At 40.7% G+C, this 18,644-nt stretch overlaps 1 protein-coding gene across 6 annotated transcripts in view; it reads left to right on the plus strand.

The window, feature by feature from the left end:
- CDON (cell adhesion associated, oncogene regulated) overlaps positions 1–18,644 on the plus strand; it is a 114,397-nt gene that overhangs the window by 11,882 nt on the left and 83,871 nt on the right. Inside the window, exon 1 of one of the 6 annotated variants that reach the window (XM_081799137.1) lies at positions 2,021–2,058. The exons of 1 other annotated variant lie outside the window; for it this stretch is intronic. The gene's annotated coding sequence lies outside the window, so the exon portion shown is untranslated. Of the gene's footprint in view, positions 1–2,020; positions 2,059–2,515; positions 2,744–2,904; positions 6,056–18,644 lie in introns of those variants that run through there. 4 more of the 6 variants (XM_081799135.1, XM_081799139.1, XM_081799134.1 and 1 more) reach the window with 4 other exon arrangements.

An 18,644-nucleotide genomic window follows, 5' to 3' on the forward strand; every position in this document is an offset into this window, starting at 1 on the left:
CCTTTATTCATCATGTCCCCTCTGCCAAGCTGCCCTTCCAGTCCTTCACCTTTATCTGGCTAACTCCTACAATCCTTTAAGACTTAGTTCATGGGTCACTTCTTTCGGGAAACCTTCCTTGACAAGCCACCTTCCCCTTCCCCCGAACTCCAGGCAGTGTCAGCAACACTGCCCTTGATTCTCACAGCTTCCTGTTCGTTGCATTGAAGACATCTCAGCGTACTTACCCATTTATGCATTTGGATCATAATTAGATGGTGAGCTCTTTGAAGCCTGGGACTATGTCATATTTCTCTATGTACCTCTTTGCCTAGCAGTGGCATAGAGTAATTGCTCAATAGGTATTTTTTTTTTAAAGATTTTATTTATTTATTTGACAGAGAGAGACACACAGTGAGAGAGGGAACACGAGAAGGGGGAGTGGGAGAGGGAGAAGCAGGCTTCCTGCTGAGCAGGGAGCCCGATGCGGGGCTCGATCCCAAGACCCTGGGATCATGACCTGAGCCGAAGGTAGATCCTTAACGAATGAGCCACGCAGGTGCCCACTGATAAGTATTTTTAAAGTAAATGTTAAAAAAATAAATAAATAAAGTAAATGTTGAACAAATAAATGAGTGATCCATTCATGAAATACTATTTTATATATGAAATGATTTCTCCACTTCATGAACAAGGCAGATAGAGAGTAACAGTTTCAATAAACATTTTTTTTTACAATAAACAGTATCAATAAACTGATTATTTCTCAGTCTGATTATGAGCAACAATAGGCATAGTGATAGTCAAATGGCACCGTGAGATGGGGGGTGCTCAGAGTCAACGGGGCCCCAAGAGAGGAACCAGGAAGTGTATGTAGTGGTGTGGTGGCGGATAGCTAGGATTCCTACAGAGTGCCATGAGAAACCTGCAAGACTTCCATCCTATTCATACAAAACACTCTCGGTTAGACCTTCAGTGTTTATAAGTTTTATTTGCTGAATGAAAAATCATTTCCTATACCTTAAGTTAACATACAGATTGGTGATCTGAAGTAAAAAACGGGACAATGGAAAGCAAACTAGAGTTGCAGCTCATTTCCCTCCCCCACCCCCCCAACTGACTTTCTTAGGATCTAATGCTTTCACAATGACCTGGACATAGCAAGAGCAGAAAACTAAACTGTTTGACCACCACCACTTTCAAAGCATTTCTTTGTGGAATTCAAGTTAGAAGGTAAGGGAGACTGGCATATTTTTCTGAAGTTCAGTATTGTTTTTATTTTATTTTTTTTTAAGTAGACTCCACCCCCAGCGAAGAGCCCAACTAGGGGCTCGAACTCACACCCTGAGATTAAGACCTAAGCTGAGATCAAGAGTCAATAGCTTAACAGACTCAGCCACCCAGGCACCCCAGTACTGAGTGTTTTTGAACTTCAAGTATCACCAGGATTCCTTTTACAATTAAAGTAATAATAAATAATAATGGTGATAAAGAGAAGAGAAAAGGAAAGAAAAGAAAAGAACTGCTAATAATAATAATTATTATAAAGAAGTCACAGTCCTCCAAGGCCCAGGAAGTGGCAGGTGCTTTTCACCAAGTATCATACTTATGCTTCACAACCTTGAAATAGAAATTATTTTTCTCTATTTCTGTTTGAACAACTGAAGTTCAATGAGATCAAATAACTTGAGGCAGGTCCAAAGGACGAGGTGGGGAGACTCTGGACCAAAGGCCATGTTACCTTCACCAGGTGACCCTGAGCCTCTCCTGGTCTCTGAGCTTTGTTACCTGCTCGCGTGTGTGTGAATGCAGGGCGGGATGGAGCGGTCTAAGAAACTGAACACTGAAAGTGCTGGCAAGGCTCAGGAGCCACAAGCGGCGGGAAGCTGGAACCAAGAAGGCAGAGACTAGGTCGAAGCCAAGAAAAGGGCTGGCCTCGCGGGCTCCACGGAGAACTTAGGTAGCGGCGCGAGGGGCGGGGCCGGGGCGGGGCCGGGGCGGGGCCTGGGCGGGCAAACAGGGGAGCGTGGAGACCATTTGCGGACCGGCCAGAAATGCCGCCTCTCCGGGGGAAGCAAGGTGAGGAGAGAGTGAGCGCAGGCATTGTGGAGTCTCCGTGAGTTGCTAAGGCAGCTCATCCTCACTTTCCTAAACCAAAGCAGAGGCCGTACTCGATTTTCCTGGGGCGGCTTTCCCGTAGAGCGAGCAGGAAGGGGACTGGGAGAAGCTCCTGCACGGAGCGCCCCCCTTCCCCCCCCCCCCCGCAGATTGGTACGGCCCATCCCCCCGCCGCTGATCTGGCAGGCTGCGCGCGCACCCTCCGGCGGGGCGCGGGCCGGCGGGGCTCTGCGGCCTCTGCGGCCCGGTTCCCTCCTCCTGCTCTTCGCGTGCTCCTCGCTGGCCCAGCGCCCGCCGGTGACGCGCCCGCGCGCCTTGGCGGAGAGGAGCGCGGCCGCGGGGGCGCGCCCCGGTGGCTCCGCCCCCCCCAGCTCCCCTCCCCTGAGTCCCGGGTACCCGGCTCGCGCGGCTCGGTGCTAGGAGAGCAGGGACCCCGCGCCAGCCCGCCCGCCCACCCCTGCGTCCCCGCCCTGGCGTGCGAGGCGCCGCGCCCTCCTGCTGCCCTGCTCGGTGCATGGAGGGGCCCGTTCGGATCGCAGCCGCCGCCGCCGTAGCCGCCGCCAGCGCGCGGGGGATGACCTGGGGGTGGCTTTCGGAGCCGGCTGCCGCTCAGGAGGTCCGGGGACTGAGTCTGCCCGGCCGAGAGGTGCAGGGGTGGGCCCGCCGCAGGATCGGAGGGAGGGGTGGTCCGGGGACCCCGGGCTTGGGGGCCACGCGGCTTGGGCGCGGGAGGTCCGCGAGAGGGCAGGCCGGCGCGCCCGGGAGGGCGTGGGGGTCCCGGGGTGTGTGCGGGGTCTGGGAAGGGCAGCTGACGGATGCCCAGCGGGGGAGCTCCGCCGTTCCGCGTCCTCGGGGATTCTAAGCCACCTCGTGGGAGGAGGCGGGGTGAGGTGTCAGTAACACGATTAAATCTCTTTGACCATGATCCGCTGGGGCAGGTGAGATCCAGCATATCCGGGAGTAAGGGGCGCCAGCACGTTTTCCCAAGGGAGCGGGGTCCCTCGCCTCTCAACCTCCATCCCGCAGAGCGCCCGCGAGACAGTGATTTATGTGTAGGGAGAAGCAAGAGAAATTTCCTGCACAATGTATCTTTCTCTGCCTTCACAGACTCAGTGACTTCGCAGCCCCAGGGAGTGTATTTTTCCTTCTCTGTAAAGCTTTCTGTGGATTGCATTATCATTTGCTAAACACATTACAGCTCGCTATTTATTTCGGTCTGCAGCTTACAGACCTTTGTTGCTTTCTCTCCACATCTAGGGATTTCAGTAATAAATCACTGAGGAGGATAGATAGACTCTCTCGCCCTTGCCTTCATTGTTCTCCCTAACCCCACCAAATCAGGTGGAAGGCTTTCCAAAAGGAGCTCTTCTCCAGAATGCCTGCCTTTCCTAGTCAGGACTATCAGAGGGTGGCAGGTGCTTTAAGGGCAGGCTGCTTTCCAATTGAGATCTAGAATTTAGGGAACATCGTTAACAGAAAGTAAGCCCCTGTGTCCTAAAACAAACACTCTGAGAAACAGAAAATTGAACCAAAAGCTAACATGAGATTCATTCTCAGGGCAGTGGCCAGCAAAAATGAAAGAGGCCAGTTCTGTTTCCATGCCTTACTGATATCATTGCCCTCCGACTCCCAGCTGACACTTGGCGTACCTGAAGGGCAGTGTCAAGGAGGAAAAGGTAGGGAGGGGAGCTGGAAAACAAGTGGGTTTATTCTCAGTGTAATTCTAAGCATTCTATGACATTTTATAGCTCATTTTTAAAAGTAGTCTATTTTAGCTGAAGATGGGGACGTTGTTCAATTTTTAGGACAAGATGAAAGAAAAAATTTCTGGAAATTTTAAATTAGTGCTTAACCAGAGAGCATTCTTAGGAACCCAGAGAGGCACCAAATACTGTAGTTTCTGTTATGCACATGTTGAAATAAACTGCCTCATACTTTAAGTTATATGAGAAGGATGGAGAAAACCTGTTTCATTTTGTAAAGACGTGCCCTGGGTGTGTGCTTGGCAGTGGGTAGAGCAGAAACATTTATATTTCTATAAAAAACACACAAGTGTATATTGTTTAACTTTCATGCAAAAACTCGGATACAGTATTTGGAAATCTGTCTTTGTTTGAATAGTTTAGTCAACCAGGAAAATCAGTTACTAGAGGTACTGTGCTATTGTTTGTGTAGTAACTCACTTGGGATGCTTTGATTGATTGCTATGGTTCTCATCAACCTCCTCTTCTGTGGAAAGTATTTAAACAGCTCTGACTCTCAAGCAGGGAAGTACAAAGAACCCTTAGGACTTGGAGCATACTGATCTAGCTTGTGTAGGTTGGCTTCTAAATCAATCTTACCTTTTGCCTTCTTTGCAAGAAAGGAATTAAGTTCACTTGAAGATAGGAACCCCCCCCCCCATCAGCAAGGTATATATAGAGATGGAGGCTTTGTATGGGAATAGAAACGTGTCATGGGGCTCTGCTCTAAAGAGGTCAGGTAAAATTTGTTGACTAGTTCTCCTGCTTTTCTCTTTTCCACTTTGCCCTTATGCTCTCATAACTTTCTAGACGATCTCATTTATGGGTTTGTCAAAATATAAGTTGAAGTAAACATTTTCTTCTCTAGGAATGTTTCTTTTGCACAAATTTAGACCAAAAATTGGTGATTGTGTCTAAGCATATCCTGGGGAAATGATTTCAGGAATTCAACAGTGAAATTAGGCTGGGATAGGAAATTAAAAATAACTAGTTGAAAAATTGGTTATTTATAACATGTAATTACATTAGCTATGGCCTTGTAATTAGCTTTTGTACTATGTAGAAGAATAGAAAAGACAGCACATCAGAAGAGCAGATGAGTTGTCTACACAGGTAGTCTTTCTTTAGATATATGATCTTACTACTTAATAGGAACTAATTAGATTAGAAAGAGAATTTGGAGTCTGGTTGCTAAATAGATTGCTTAGAAGGACTTGATTTTATGGTGATCTTTGATGAGTGCTTCCCCCCCCCCCGAAGTTTTATTAATTTGATTGAATTAGAGAATGTTTTATTGTTTTTATTCAAGATTTTATATTGCATGTAAGCATTCCATTTATTTATAAACATTCCGTTTATAAATTTTTGTTGTGTATATGGCACTAATTCATTTTTAAGAGACTGAGGAGAAGGGCTTTGATTCTTTTCAATTAAAATTAAAAGATAGTATATGGAATATCCTTCATGTAATTTAAAACTTGGATTACAATTAAGTGAAAAACTGGTTTGTTGGTTTTTTTTTTCTTTAAACCTTCAAGTTTTTCGTCATTGTTTGTGCTCTTTCCCCCATTGTCAGGCTTAAAACATACAGTATCATTGTCATCTGTCCTCTGAATAATGGTCCTGAGGTGATATTATTAATGTGGCTTTTTAAAATCAAACTAATTATACTTGCCTAAAAGAGCCACATGTGTGTGATTCTAGCTTCCTGGTGCCTTTTGAGAGCCCGGGAGACAAGCTAGTGAATAGAGCTGAAAATTCATTCTGTATTTGATTAAATGGAACAGACTCGCAGCTCCTTACCCCAGCAGGGGCTATGAGATCTCTTGATCCCCGAAGCGGCTCCAGGACCCTGGGAATTCCATTAGCGAGCACCTGAGGAATTTCTGCCCTGCAGTGCCTTTTTTGTATGTGTGTATGTGTGTGTGTGGAGAGGGAGTGGAGCTGAGCAGTGATGGGGCGGTAGAGGGAGGGGGTGGAGAGAGGCTACATTAGAAGACTCCATATGTTAGCAGATCTAAAATCAAGGCATGACTTAACAGCTTATCTTGTAAGAGAAAAGCCCAACCCCAAGGCAGATTGCTAGTCAGGACTTTCTTCCAAGCAGGACTGTGTAGAGATGTGTTTTTAGCACTGAACTGAGCGCCACTGTAAGTACAGAAAGTCGCTTCTCTGCTTTCCCTCTCAAGCACAAGCATATACACGTTGCAGCCTTGGTAAGTTTTCTCTGAATGATCTTTTGATAAATATGTAAAATTGTGTTACAGTTTGGTCTTGCCTGGAAGGACCGATGTATTGTTCTAATAACTTTTTAAACGGAGAGCAAAATCAGACTTTTATTCCCATAAAAAAAGCCAATTGCTTTGCAGAGATGAAATGCTCATTTGGATAGGCATATTTTAGTGTGCTCTTTTGTTTTTATATGATTTTATTGCATTCTTGTTACATTATTACAGAATTTAAATTCATGGAGGATGTATGTTTCTTTCCTATTGTCTTTTTGAGAGTTCTGATTTCTAGTATCTTTTAAGGCATTGCTTTGCAGACTCACTAGCAGCTGCAAGTAAATGAAAATATATCTACCAAAAATATTCTGTAAAATCTTTGGAGCAAAATTTTTGAGAAACATGAGTGTGTCTTCCTTCCCTGCCCACCTCCCCCCTTCACCCCCCTGCCACAGCCGCCCCAAATAATTTTTGGATACAAACATTTTTTGGGATATTAGTCCAGTTTGTTGCTTGTGTACTTTTCCAGGAGGAGCAGTTCTGAATCTTGGATGGTATCGTTAATTGATTTTCATATTCCCAGAAGAGTTAAACATGCATGTGAATTCCAGTGCTAGTTTTCAACTGATGCAGAATGCTGTAGCTTATTCGGTAGTTAATTTGATACATTTTGTTCCTGATTAAAATCATGTCCTGTCACAGTGCTTTCTATCCTACCACCATGTAGTCCTCTCCCAGATTCTCCTCACAATACAGAGTGTTGGGAAAATAAAGAAGCCTTTTAGAGACTACATTTAAGTCTTTCCCACCTTAATCCCGGGTTATCCCTTCTCTAGTACAGCCACCTTGAAAGGACTCTTGAATGATTTGGAGTAAACACTAAAGTCGGCAGTGTGCCTGTCTTGGTTCACAGTTGTTCAGACTTTTTTTTGCTGTGTGATATATTTTGATGGCCAGAGATCATAAAAAAAAAAACTACCCCAAAACACATTTTGTTCTGCTACATATCAGTTGGAATGTGAGTAGGGACTTCAGTTCTGGAGAGCCAGCGATGTGCCTTTCAATCACAGAGTGAAGGAACGGTGAAGTCCCTTGTATCCGAATTCAGAGGGGAAAGAAATAGCCTGGTTATATGACTGAACTGAGATACATTCTGCTTTCTGTTTTGTTGCTGACAACCGCCTGGTCGGTTTTATTTTTAGATTACCGTACTACAAACAGAATGAAAAAGTTGACACATAAAGCTTGCTTTTCACATATTCTTGTTAGAGACCGGCTCACCTTTTTTTTTTTTTTTTTTTATGTGAGCCGGGGCTTGACCGAAATCTTGGTTTCCTCATCTGTAAAATGGGGATAACAATAATATCTCTTAACACTGTTGTGGGGACTCCGTGGGATAATGAAAGTAAATTGCTTGGATATACTAAAACGTCTCTAAGGGTTAGCTACTGTTACTTTTAGTAACTCCTCCCGTACACATTAGTCTATTACTTTGATCCAGAGTAGTTTCTTTGAAGTACTAACTAGTAAGGAATTCTCAGAAATAGTGGTTTGGGTACACGCAACTGCTATAGCTATAGTATGCTACCATTTTCTTAATTTTGCAGTTGAACTGAAAAGGCACATGGAAACAATGTTGCATTTTTATAATTGATTGTGTAAGAATGTACGTGAGTGTACAGTTAATGTACACTAAGCGAACAGCTAGATGAAGTTTTACATATGCACATATGTGTGGTAACTATTACCCAGATCAGGATCTAGAATATTTCTTTCACCTCGGAAGGCTCCTTGATACCCCTTCCCCGACTAATTTAGGACTGCCACCACTGTTCTAACTAGTCTCACCATACATTAGTTTGGCCTGTTCTCAAACTATGTTTATAAAAACGGATTCATATGGTATATGCTCTTTTATATCTGCTTTCTCGCACTGCTCATTACGTCTACGAGATTCATCTATGTTACTGTGTATGGTAGTAATTTGTGCTTTTTAAATTGTTATAGCATCTTTGGTGTGTTTTGAAATTTGTAGTCATTTTATTGGCACATTGGGTATGTGGCCGTTGGAAAAAAAAGAAAATAGCACCTCTCCCTAAATTATTTGACAATCACATCCTAGTGGCTAGCTCAGAAAAATTACCATGACCTTATTTTTGTACATAAAATTGGGTGAAGGTAATATAATTACTCTTAGTCACAATTACATAAAGCACATCCATTGATAACGGAGTTCTTTTGTGCGTGTGTGTGTGTTTTATTTTTTAATTTTTTGTTTTATTTTTAATTTTTATTTTTTTGAGAGAGTGTGTGTGTGTGTGTGTGTGTGTGTGTGAGTGGGGAGGGGGAGGGGCAGAGGGAAAGGAGAGCAAATCTTAAGCAGGCTCCACACCCAGCTCAAAGCCTGACACAGGGCTTGATCTCAAGACCCTGAGATCACAACCTGAGCTGAAATGAAGAGTTGAACACTTAACCAACTGAGCCACCTAGGCGCCCCTTGTGTGTGTGTCTTTTTAGAAGGGAAGGAAGAGACCCTCAAAGCAGAGAAGGACCACGTAAGGTAGCTTATATCTTTCGTGCTTAGCATTTAATCCATAATCAATACTTAGAAATGTACAGAAGAAACCACTAGCCCGGCATTAGCGTGATACTCTTTTAGAAGAAAACAGAACAACACAATATTCTTAAAAAAAAAAAAATACACCCAAAATGGAAGAAAGTGGAGCTAAGATGTTGTTATGCTACAGAAAAATTTTGAAGAACAGGACTGTACCCCCCTTCAGGGAGAAGGTTTTGGCTTCTTATTTGCTGTCAGACAATGCCTGTATGTCTAAAATTTCTGTCCGTGTTGTTGGAATTCCCTAATGTGCTAAATAAAATGTATTTCACCAAACAGTGAAATAAGAATACGAGGTGATGTCACTGAATTAGAAGGCTGCTTGTTTGTTTCTTAAATTTTGGAGGGGGTTGTGGTTGAGGTAAATAGCTTGTATTTCTGTTTTTGGAAATGTTGAGGAAGGATTTTCTGGATGTTCTGCTTGAACATAAGCCACTTCTCTCTCAGGAGACATTGTATTTTTCAGCTCTTGTAATTTTATTAAATCTTATTATTTCGTACTCCTTGACATGAGGTCATTCTTCACATATAGCCGTGTGCAGGGATGGGTTCCCCTGGACTCTAGAGAGGCAAGTTGTCCCCTTTTCTTCTTAAATCAGACCACCAGTGGCCCAGATTTCAGGGGGGTGGGGAGAGTTGAAATAGTGATATATGATTCATCTTTTGTCCTGTAGGGGCACTCAAAAGATGCAGATCTTGGTTCAAAAGAAGGAAGAACTGTGACAAATAGTACTGCCTCATGATAGAAAATGCTCTTTTGAGGGGACATGAGCTCCTATTACTAGACATTTGCTGAAGACACTGTGGAAGCGATCTCTTCCTTGGGTGAGAGATTGAACCAGGTGACCTCTAATGGCCCCTTACAGTATTAAGACTCCATGGAATGGTCTTTTCTGAAGGAGTGATTCTGCATTAACCCATCCATATGTAATTTTGGAGGGAGAAAAATGTGTTACAAATTTCCAAACAGCCATTGAAGAAATAAATTTTCTCAAACCAACCCTGGTTTAAAGTTGAGGACTGCCTCTACTTGTCGGCTCTTTTCACTTTAAATGTAATTCTTCGTTTGTCACTAATAAGTAAATGTCAAATATTCTTTTTCTTACTTAAAGAGAAGATAAGGACATTTCCAGTATTCTAAGTATGTAAGTGTCAGAAATGATAATGCTTTACAAGGATAGTATTTGCCTCCTTTTTATGGAGGGGCACATCTGAGAATTTCCTTGAGGCCATCCGCTGGCCCAGTTATTTCTTCACTCCTACAACAAATGTACAGTCAAAATGAAGAAATATACGTCTTTGCTCTCTGCCTTCTCTCCTCCACCCTACTTTTCTATACTTGAATTTTGGGGGAAAGGCCAATACTAGTGACTTATCCCATCAATAGAACTATATTTGGGACATTTTCTGAGATCCATAGTTATTTAATCCAACCATGTACACATCTTATATCTGTAAATATATGTTAATAATTGATATTTAGAATGATTGAAGGGAGTGTAGAATCCTGAATCACCAAAATAGTATCTTCCCTATTTTATAAAGCAGAAAAGTATAGTAGATTGAGTTTTTACAGCTTTGTGTTTATGTACACACATAAAGCCTCCATGCCCTCCCTGGCTCTAAGCAGGTCTCTCTCATCTCTTCTCTGTTACCGCTACCTTTTACCCCTCCAGCATTCTTTTTAAAATTTGGGAGAGGGATGAGAGGAGATTCAGAATGTGAGATCAAAAAAAAAAAAAAAAGTCAGTGATTCTGCATGTCAAGCACAGCTTCAAATAATGAAGATAATGCTTTAGATAAAGAAAAAATAGTTAAATGTCACATTATTATTGGAATTCATGCATGATGTTTTAACAATTTTATTTTCTTCTTTAAATTTTTTTTTCTTTTTAGGGGGATAGGGGGATGGGTTAGCCCGCTGATGGGTATCAAGGAGGGCTTGTATTGCATGGAGCACTGGGTGTTATACGCAAACAATGAATCATGGAACACTACATCAAAAACTAATGATGTAATGTATGGTGACTAACATAATAAAATAAAACTTTAAAAAAATGTAAAATTTTTTTTCTTTTTAAAATTGTAAATGGATGAAGTTTTAAACAATTTTTTTATATTTAAAATGTGTATTTTTCTTCTGTGCAACATTTGGTGTCTAGAGAGCTGATGTCAAGTCCTGTCTGTTTTTAAAATACTCAGCATTGCAGGTGTTCTCTTGGATATATAGGTACTAAAAAGTGCATTCTGGCTTCTGTCTCTTGCCAGGGAAATGCCTGACAGTTATTGGCTTTTTATGGTATCAGTAAAAGTAATTAGTATTCTCTATTTTACTGTAATTTGATATCTGTTCAATGAGTAATTGTACACACTGCCTGGTTGGAGGTAAATTTGGCAAGGGGGACAAATGTTTAATGGATAAAATACTACTTTTATCAGGCCATGAAATTACTGTAGTGACATCAGAACTTGGCAGCCTCTTTTATGCCAATAAAAACAAAAATAGCATCATAAGCTAGGGATAAGACATTTTTCTTGTCCATTTATTTTGGCTTATTTTCATGGTTCTGGCCTCAGGGTGTGTGTATAACAAAATAACACAGTGAGTAACAGGCAATAAGAATTAGGGAGTGAACGTAGTTTCAGCTGAAACGGACATGCTGTTTATCACTCACCTCGGTTTTAGTCATTTAAACTGTTCCTTTCAGTTTGGTGACTAGGAGAACATGAGGGTGGGAATGAAGAATCCTCATCCATAAAGTGGAGTTAAACTTCATTATCTGGCCTGATATGACCTCACTTGCAATATGTTGAAAAAGTTTGATGATTGGCTTATAAAATTGTCACGTGATGGTGAATGTCTGGGTGTGATTACAAATGCGACAGTAAAGTTTTGTAGAAAAGGTGCTATTTAATCCTTTTTATAATCACCCCTAAAATAACATCGTGTTACCAGTTAATTCAGTTTGATTGAATATAGTGTTTCCTCCTGCCTGTTTTACCCTATTCACTCTTGTTGTGAAATTAGATTTTTAGATGTTACCATGATTCTTTTTTAAAGATTTATTTATTTGAGAGAGCAGGGCCGGGGGGCAGAGAGGGAGGAAGAGGGAGAAGCAGGCTCACGCTGAGTGCAGAGCCCCACAAGGGGCTCAATCTCAGGACCCTGAGATCAGGACCTGAGCCAAAACCAAGAGGTGGACACTAACTGGACCACACCACCCAGGTGCCTCAGACATTACCATGATTTAATGATAGCTCATATACCAGGATTTCAGTTTGGTGTCCAGGCATCTGAGCAGTAGGTCCAGTAGATCCAGAGATTACTAAATACTGAGAAGATACTTTCATTGTTCTCGATAGACCATTAAACTCTTGAGTAGAACCATACTAAAGTCTAACTACTGTGTTCTTTCCATGATTTACCTTGTGGGTTCATCTTACTGCGATCACCTTTTTAAACAAGCTCATTTTATTTCTTCCATTAAATCTTGGATGTTCATCCAAAATGGAATTAGGGGTTTCGTTTTACAGTAAGGAGGACTATAGTTCTGATGGGTTAAAGTATATTTCAAAACTAATTTTTTTAAAGATTTATTTATTTGAGAGAGAGAGAGAGAGTGCACAGAAACAGAGGGACAGGGAGAAGCAGGGAGCCCCATGCGGGGCTTGATCCCAGGACCCTGGGATCATGACCTGAGCCGAAGGCAGATGCTTAACCGACTGAGCCACCCAGGTACCCCCAAACCTAATTCTAAATAGATACTTCTACTTAACATGTTTTCAAGTCATATTATAGTTAGATTAGAATGGTTCTGATCTCTTCATCCAATCTTTTGATTCCTATTTATTGATGGTTAGGCATGTTTTCTTTTTTTATGGTCAAGTCCTTTTTGAGATTAAAATAAAGACATCAAATTCTACCCTGAATTTCTAATTCCAAGCTCTAGTCATCATGTTTTAGATTTGTGTTTTAGTTGGATTTCTCTTTTAAAAGAAATTGCAATACTCATGTTTTGACTATAGACCTATATAGGTCTTTCATATAATTTTCATCATACATTTTAGAGCTAATTTTTTTTTTTTAATCCCATGGCTAACTAAAGCCAATTTTGAGTCATTATAAGATGGGTTGTTAACTGTTGTCTCCTATTAGGCTAGCAAACACAGTTGTCATTATTTGTTACTTCTTTTGTGTTTGAGGATGCATTTTAAAAGAGCTATTGTCATAGTGGTTAGGTCTTAAAATAATTTCACATTTATTACTATGCCAGCAGCCACAGTGGGGTTTTTAATCATACAATACAGCTTGTGCAGAGATTGATATCAGTGTTTTGTGGCATCAAGTAAATTTTAGCTCTGGGATTTGACTACATACATCTTACTGTTGTCAGTTGGGGTTCTTGTAACCAGCTCCCAAAGTGGGTTTCTAAATGTGACCCTTCTAAGTCTGGGCTGTATCTCACCGCACATATTTTGGGATCTCTCTTTGAGATAGGAGATAATCAGGGAAAAGATGAGGAAATGATTAACCCTGTAATACAAAGATCAGATGCGTGTTTTCTTAGCTAGTTGTACATAGATACAGAATCCTTAATTAGTTGTGATCACAGATGTCAGCTGGTCATGGAATCAGGTCAACAGGCACCACCCATCGAACAAACTCCTGAGGCCTTCAACACACTAGAAAGAGAAACTCAGTTTTGAGTTTTTCATTCATTTCTGCAATTAAGACTTTTTCCCCCTTCATGCGGAAATGAGTCTTCTGGCAAAAAATCCTTCCACTTGACATTTAGTAGGCAAACGAAGTCCCCATTTACTTGTAAAAGTTCCTTCTAATTCACTGAGAAATACTAACTTCTTTTGTGTCTGATTTACCTGGAGTGAATGTACGGCCCGTGTACTGGGGCAATTTAACAATAAGGAACGTGGTGACGAAGGACTGACGTATTGCTTTTGCAGACCGGGGCTCTTTGTTTGGGTGCCCTGCAGATGTACAAGAATGGTGCCTCCAGAGGCCTGGGAAAGCAAGGGACTGTCCTGTCTGGTGTTGCATGCACAGGCGGGCGTCGGCAGAACCATCACACCCCTGCCCCGTGCTCACTTAGCTCTTTGCAGGGGAGTGGCCCGTTCCAGCAATTACTGCTCCTGTCTTGTGGTTCTTTTTATTCCACACACAGAATAATTTTCTCCCGTTTCTGATGGTGATCATTTCTTAAATAACTTTTATACAGCCCTTTGTACTTTGCAGAGTGTTTTTTTTGTTTTTTTTTTAAAAGATTTTATTTATTTATTTGACAGAGAAAGACACAGCGAGAGAGGGAACACAAACAGGGAGTGGGAGAGGGAGAAGCAGACTCCCTGCCGAGCAGGGAGCCCGATGCGGGACTCGATCCTGGGACTCCAGGATCATGAACTGAGCCGAAGGCAGTCGCTTAACCAACTGAACCACCCAGGCGCCCGCAGAGTGTTTTACAGTTCTGGTGTGTGTTTGCTTTTCTGCTTAAATATATGAGGTAGTAAAATTTTCATGAGAATGGAAACCATGAAGACAATATGTGATTGAGCATTAGTATCAGATATGAGAGTTTTAATGTAGGTCAAAGTTAGATGATCTTTAAAATCTCTTGGATGTTGGGAAAAGAGGTTCTTTGAAACCGTAGTCTTTCTTTTTAAGCTCAAAGTAGGTAATAATTGCACACTTGTCTGCTTAGGAATAGAATAAAATACTTCTAAATTGGTTATTTTTTTTTTCTCTTTGACATTTCTAAGCCACAGACTCTGTGTTATACGTTCTATTGACCTAAGGGAAGTAATGGAAGTGAATTTTGCCTAAGGTAAAATTGATTTCCTGGTGTCTTGGATTTTTAAACTCTTTCCTTTACAGAGGTCACTTTATTTTTATTTCTAGCCAAAGAGACCCTTGCTTTCTAGCACATTTCTTTAGAGCAGGTACTTGGGTGCTTAGAAATTCTGTAATAGAATGTCCCAGCTGAAAATGAAGTTTGAAAGCCCTTTCCAATTCCACGTAAAGTAAGCAAAATAGCAAAGGGAGCTTTTTAGAAATAAATCTCATTTTATATTTGGGTCTTTGATTATGGAATGAATATAAAATCTAAATTGATATGCTCTTTCTTTTAACAATTGTTCCACGATACCCCTGTATCCAAAACATGACGGATGATATCGAGACATAATTTATTATGTTTTTCATTTCTTGGATATGTAGGAAAATGAATTCATGCTTTGCAGTTTTAAGTGAGCGTTTTAATGTTGTTTTGGTCAGTTGTTATTTCCCTTTCATTTTGTATCACTGTATCATGTTGGCTAAAACAAATATTAATGCTAAGGTGTTTAGTGACAGCCAATTTGTGTCATTTTGGTGAAAATCAAACCAGTTGTAACTATTGAATGAAATGGTTTAAAAATGGTTTTGATGACCAGATTGAGAAGGAAAGAAGGAAACATAGATATTCCTAAAGGCAAATCTTGCCCCTCCTCCTTCATTGGAGTGAAGAGTGAGTTGTAATACCAACAGAGACCAGCTCCCAGTAAGAGGTGTGAGGCTGTTTATTTTCACTCTGGAGATGTATATACTACAGAAGGAAAACTCTGGCCTTGCTTAACCTAAGCAAGTCATTACTTATCTACGATCTGGCAAGCAATTTGATTAAAGTTGACAGAGCTCATATAATATCAGAACCAGGCCCTCTTAATGATTGATGAAGTTTGTCTGTAAGCCTTTTTTTTTTTAAAGGAGAAAAACTGAACAAGAGTGAATACTTGTTCAGATCTGTAATTACCAAGTATAAGCCAAGTCTATAATGTAGTTTTGTCTATAGCAATTAATATGTATTAATTTGTATGTTTTTGGGGTAATGATTAAATGGCTTCAAAATAATATTTTTATGTCAGCAGGTTAATTTGGCTTTTACATGATTAAATTCTTGAAAATTTAGAGTTCCTGCCTCATATTTTCAACATCTTTTAAATGTAGTTTTCTTTGATATTCTTTTTTTTTTTTTTAAGATTTTATTTATTTATTTGACACAGAGAGCTAGAGAGCACAGGCAGGGGGAGCAGCAGAGGGAGAGGGAGAAGCAGACTCCCCACTGAGCAGGGAGCCCTATGTGGGGCTCGATCCCAGGACCCTGGGATCATGACCTGAGCAGAAAGCAGCCGCTTAACTGACTGAGCCACCCAGGTGCCCTGTTTCTTTGATATTCTTTAGTGGAAGTTTTAACCAATAAAGAATTTTCCTCTTTGTTCTCTTATGAAATTGAGTTATTTGAAAAAGTTTTCAGCTTTAATTTTAATTTTTTTCAACCCCTTGCTCTCTAACTGTACAAAAATAGTTTGGACAATTGTCATAGCATATTTGGGCCATGGAGTGTTGTGGTTCATTTCTTTGCTGCGTTTTTTCTTCTTATTCCCAACAGATTGATAGTGTGACTTGAATGTGTCCAATGTTCTTGAGATGCTTTAAACCAAGATTCTACATACGGTTTTGTCATTCATAGGCTGCCTAGTCAGTATTGGACTGCCAGACACCTCCCCCACCCCTACACCTTGTTTTAAGTAAATTTAGCATGTGCAATTTCCAGATTAATGAAACAGCTGAATTGAGAGTGAATTAGTTTTCTGTAAATGGAATTTTCTTAACCTGGGAATTTTCAGGCATTGTATCGTAAGGGTTTGGATGAGGGTAAGCTCAAGAGAGTGAGTACCTGGTGTCAAAGCCAGATTCCCCTGTAGTCTCATGACATAACCTCCCTGTGCTTCAGTTTCTTCACTTGTATAACGGGAATGAATGAAAGCTCATCAGGCTCTTGGGCTCTGTCATTTAGTGTTCAGACCCTGTGATCAGTGTGTGGTAGGTGCTCCTGGAGGGTGAGAGTTGCTATTCTGATAGAATTGCTGTCCCTGAGATGGGGGTTTATATCCACAAAATAGGATGTTATTGTGACATCGCTGAATTAGACTGTTGAATCAAAATCAAATGAGTTGGGATTAAACTCTGCGGAGCTACCAATGTGGGAATAAGCTAGAACTGATGATATGTTTCTGGTTTTGGATTGGTTAGAACCTGGTGCATAGCGAAGAAAGCTAACTGGGAACTTTTGGGTAAATTTCTGTGAATCTCCAAATAACTGCACGCCATTTGACTTTCTTGCTCCACATGTTCAATTTTGTAACTTTGTGATCTCCCCTTTCCCCTTCCTATATCCCCAAACTCAGTATAAGTAAACTTATAAGTTTAATACCAGGAAAATAAAATTCACTTTGTGAGAGATGTACTTCATACCTACCCTTATTGACATGTTCTTAGAAGCAAGGGCTACCTGTCCTTGGAACCCTTTGCTAACTTTTCTCTTGATAATTTCTCCAACAAGTGTTGTCATCTAAGGGAAATCCCAGTGCTCTCTGGAATTCTTATATGTATACTGAATGAGCTTGAATCTTATGTCCTTTTACATTTCTTTTCTTTTGGGCTTACATATGGTCAGAACAGATAAACCCTTCACTGGGATTGGTAGCATTAACGACCACCAATAAAGTGCCATTCCCAAGTTGTTCCCAGAAAAGAAATAGGATAGACGTGGGATCATCAGATGCAGATATTTGGCTTGGAGATGGGCCAGTTATGCACACTGTTGTCAGCCCCACCCGGCAACTCCCCTATTTTGTTTCTGGCTGGCCAAGGTAAGTATATTGCCCTCAAGTGTGGAGGGGGATCCAAAGAAGGAGTTGTAGAATCAGTTAAGTGTTGAGGATTCCATCTGTTTCTTCTACCCCACAGGTTGGCCTCATTATTGGATTTTTATCACTGGAATCTGGGTTTCCAGGGAAGCACAGTAATGTATGTAGTGATACTGAACGTGTTTGCAGGAGAAAACGTCGTGCCAGAACTCTGCAAATGCATAGACTTTAAGATATTCCTTCTGGGACCCGTAACGTAGAGGATTAAGCTTGATTGTATTGCATTTGTAGTTTTCTTAGGGTGGTGGTCTTGGCGGCTATGGAGGTAGGTAGCATTTTTAGGATCCTTTTAACTGTTTTGATTTGGGGGACTGTGAATCTTGTGTTTGAAACTATAATTCTTGTCCTATTTCCCACCCCCACTCTCAGCTCAGATCTGTAGGGATGTGTGTGATCAAGGAAAATAGCTGTGTGTTTGATTAGTTAACAGAGTGTCTTAACTAAGATGATAATGGCTTGTATTTTGCTAAAAAGGGGTTAGGGCTCAAACTTGGGTAATGTATGACTTTTTCAAAAGGAAAAATTCTTGTAAACTAATGTTGATTAAATTATTTTTATTACTAATCTCTTAAGTATATACAAAATAAACTAGATGCAAAATTCTTAGAAAACTAAAATTTACAAAATAAATACATAACCACAAAACCAATATAACTGAAACATTTAAAATCCATAAAAATTTTTTTAGATTATCAGTAGTGTTTAATAGTAGAAGGATTCTTATGCTTATTTTATATTTCACTTGCCTATTTGATTTGGCTCTTTTGATTTGAAGCACAATTAATATTATTTTTCTTTTTTTAATAATGACCTTGTTTTTACTGGCCCAGTATTTTGTGGACACTTTGAAAGTGCACTGTTATGTGTAGTACTGGGAACTTTCAAACCCACGGAATGAAATGTATGGATGTATTAATACTTACTGTTGATGAACCAGAGTAATAATGCGATCTTTGTAATAAGTGGTTTCATGATGTTGTATAAGGCTGTTTGCTACATTGCATGCTTTTCAAGTTTGTCACACTTATGCTGCCATGAGCTAGAAGGTAATTCACATCTGCTTTTCTTCTTTTTTTTTTTTACTTTTTAATTGTTATGCTAATCACCATACATTACATCATTAGTTTTTGATGTAGTGTTCCATGATTCATTGTTTGTGCATAACACCCAGTGCTCCATGCAGAACGTGCCCTCCTCAATACC

This window comes from Leptonychotes weddellii, chromosome 11 (assembly GCF_054177405.1).
Source record: "Leptonychotes weddellii isolate Sample4059 chromosome 11, ASM5417740v2, whole genome shotgun sequence".
Taxonomy (NCBI): domain Eukaryota; kingdom Metazoa; phylum Chordata; class Mammalia; order Carnivora; family Phocidae; genus Leptonychotes; species Leptonychotes weddellii.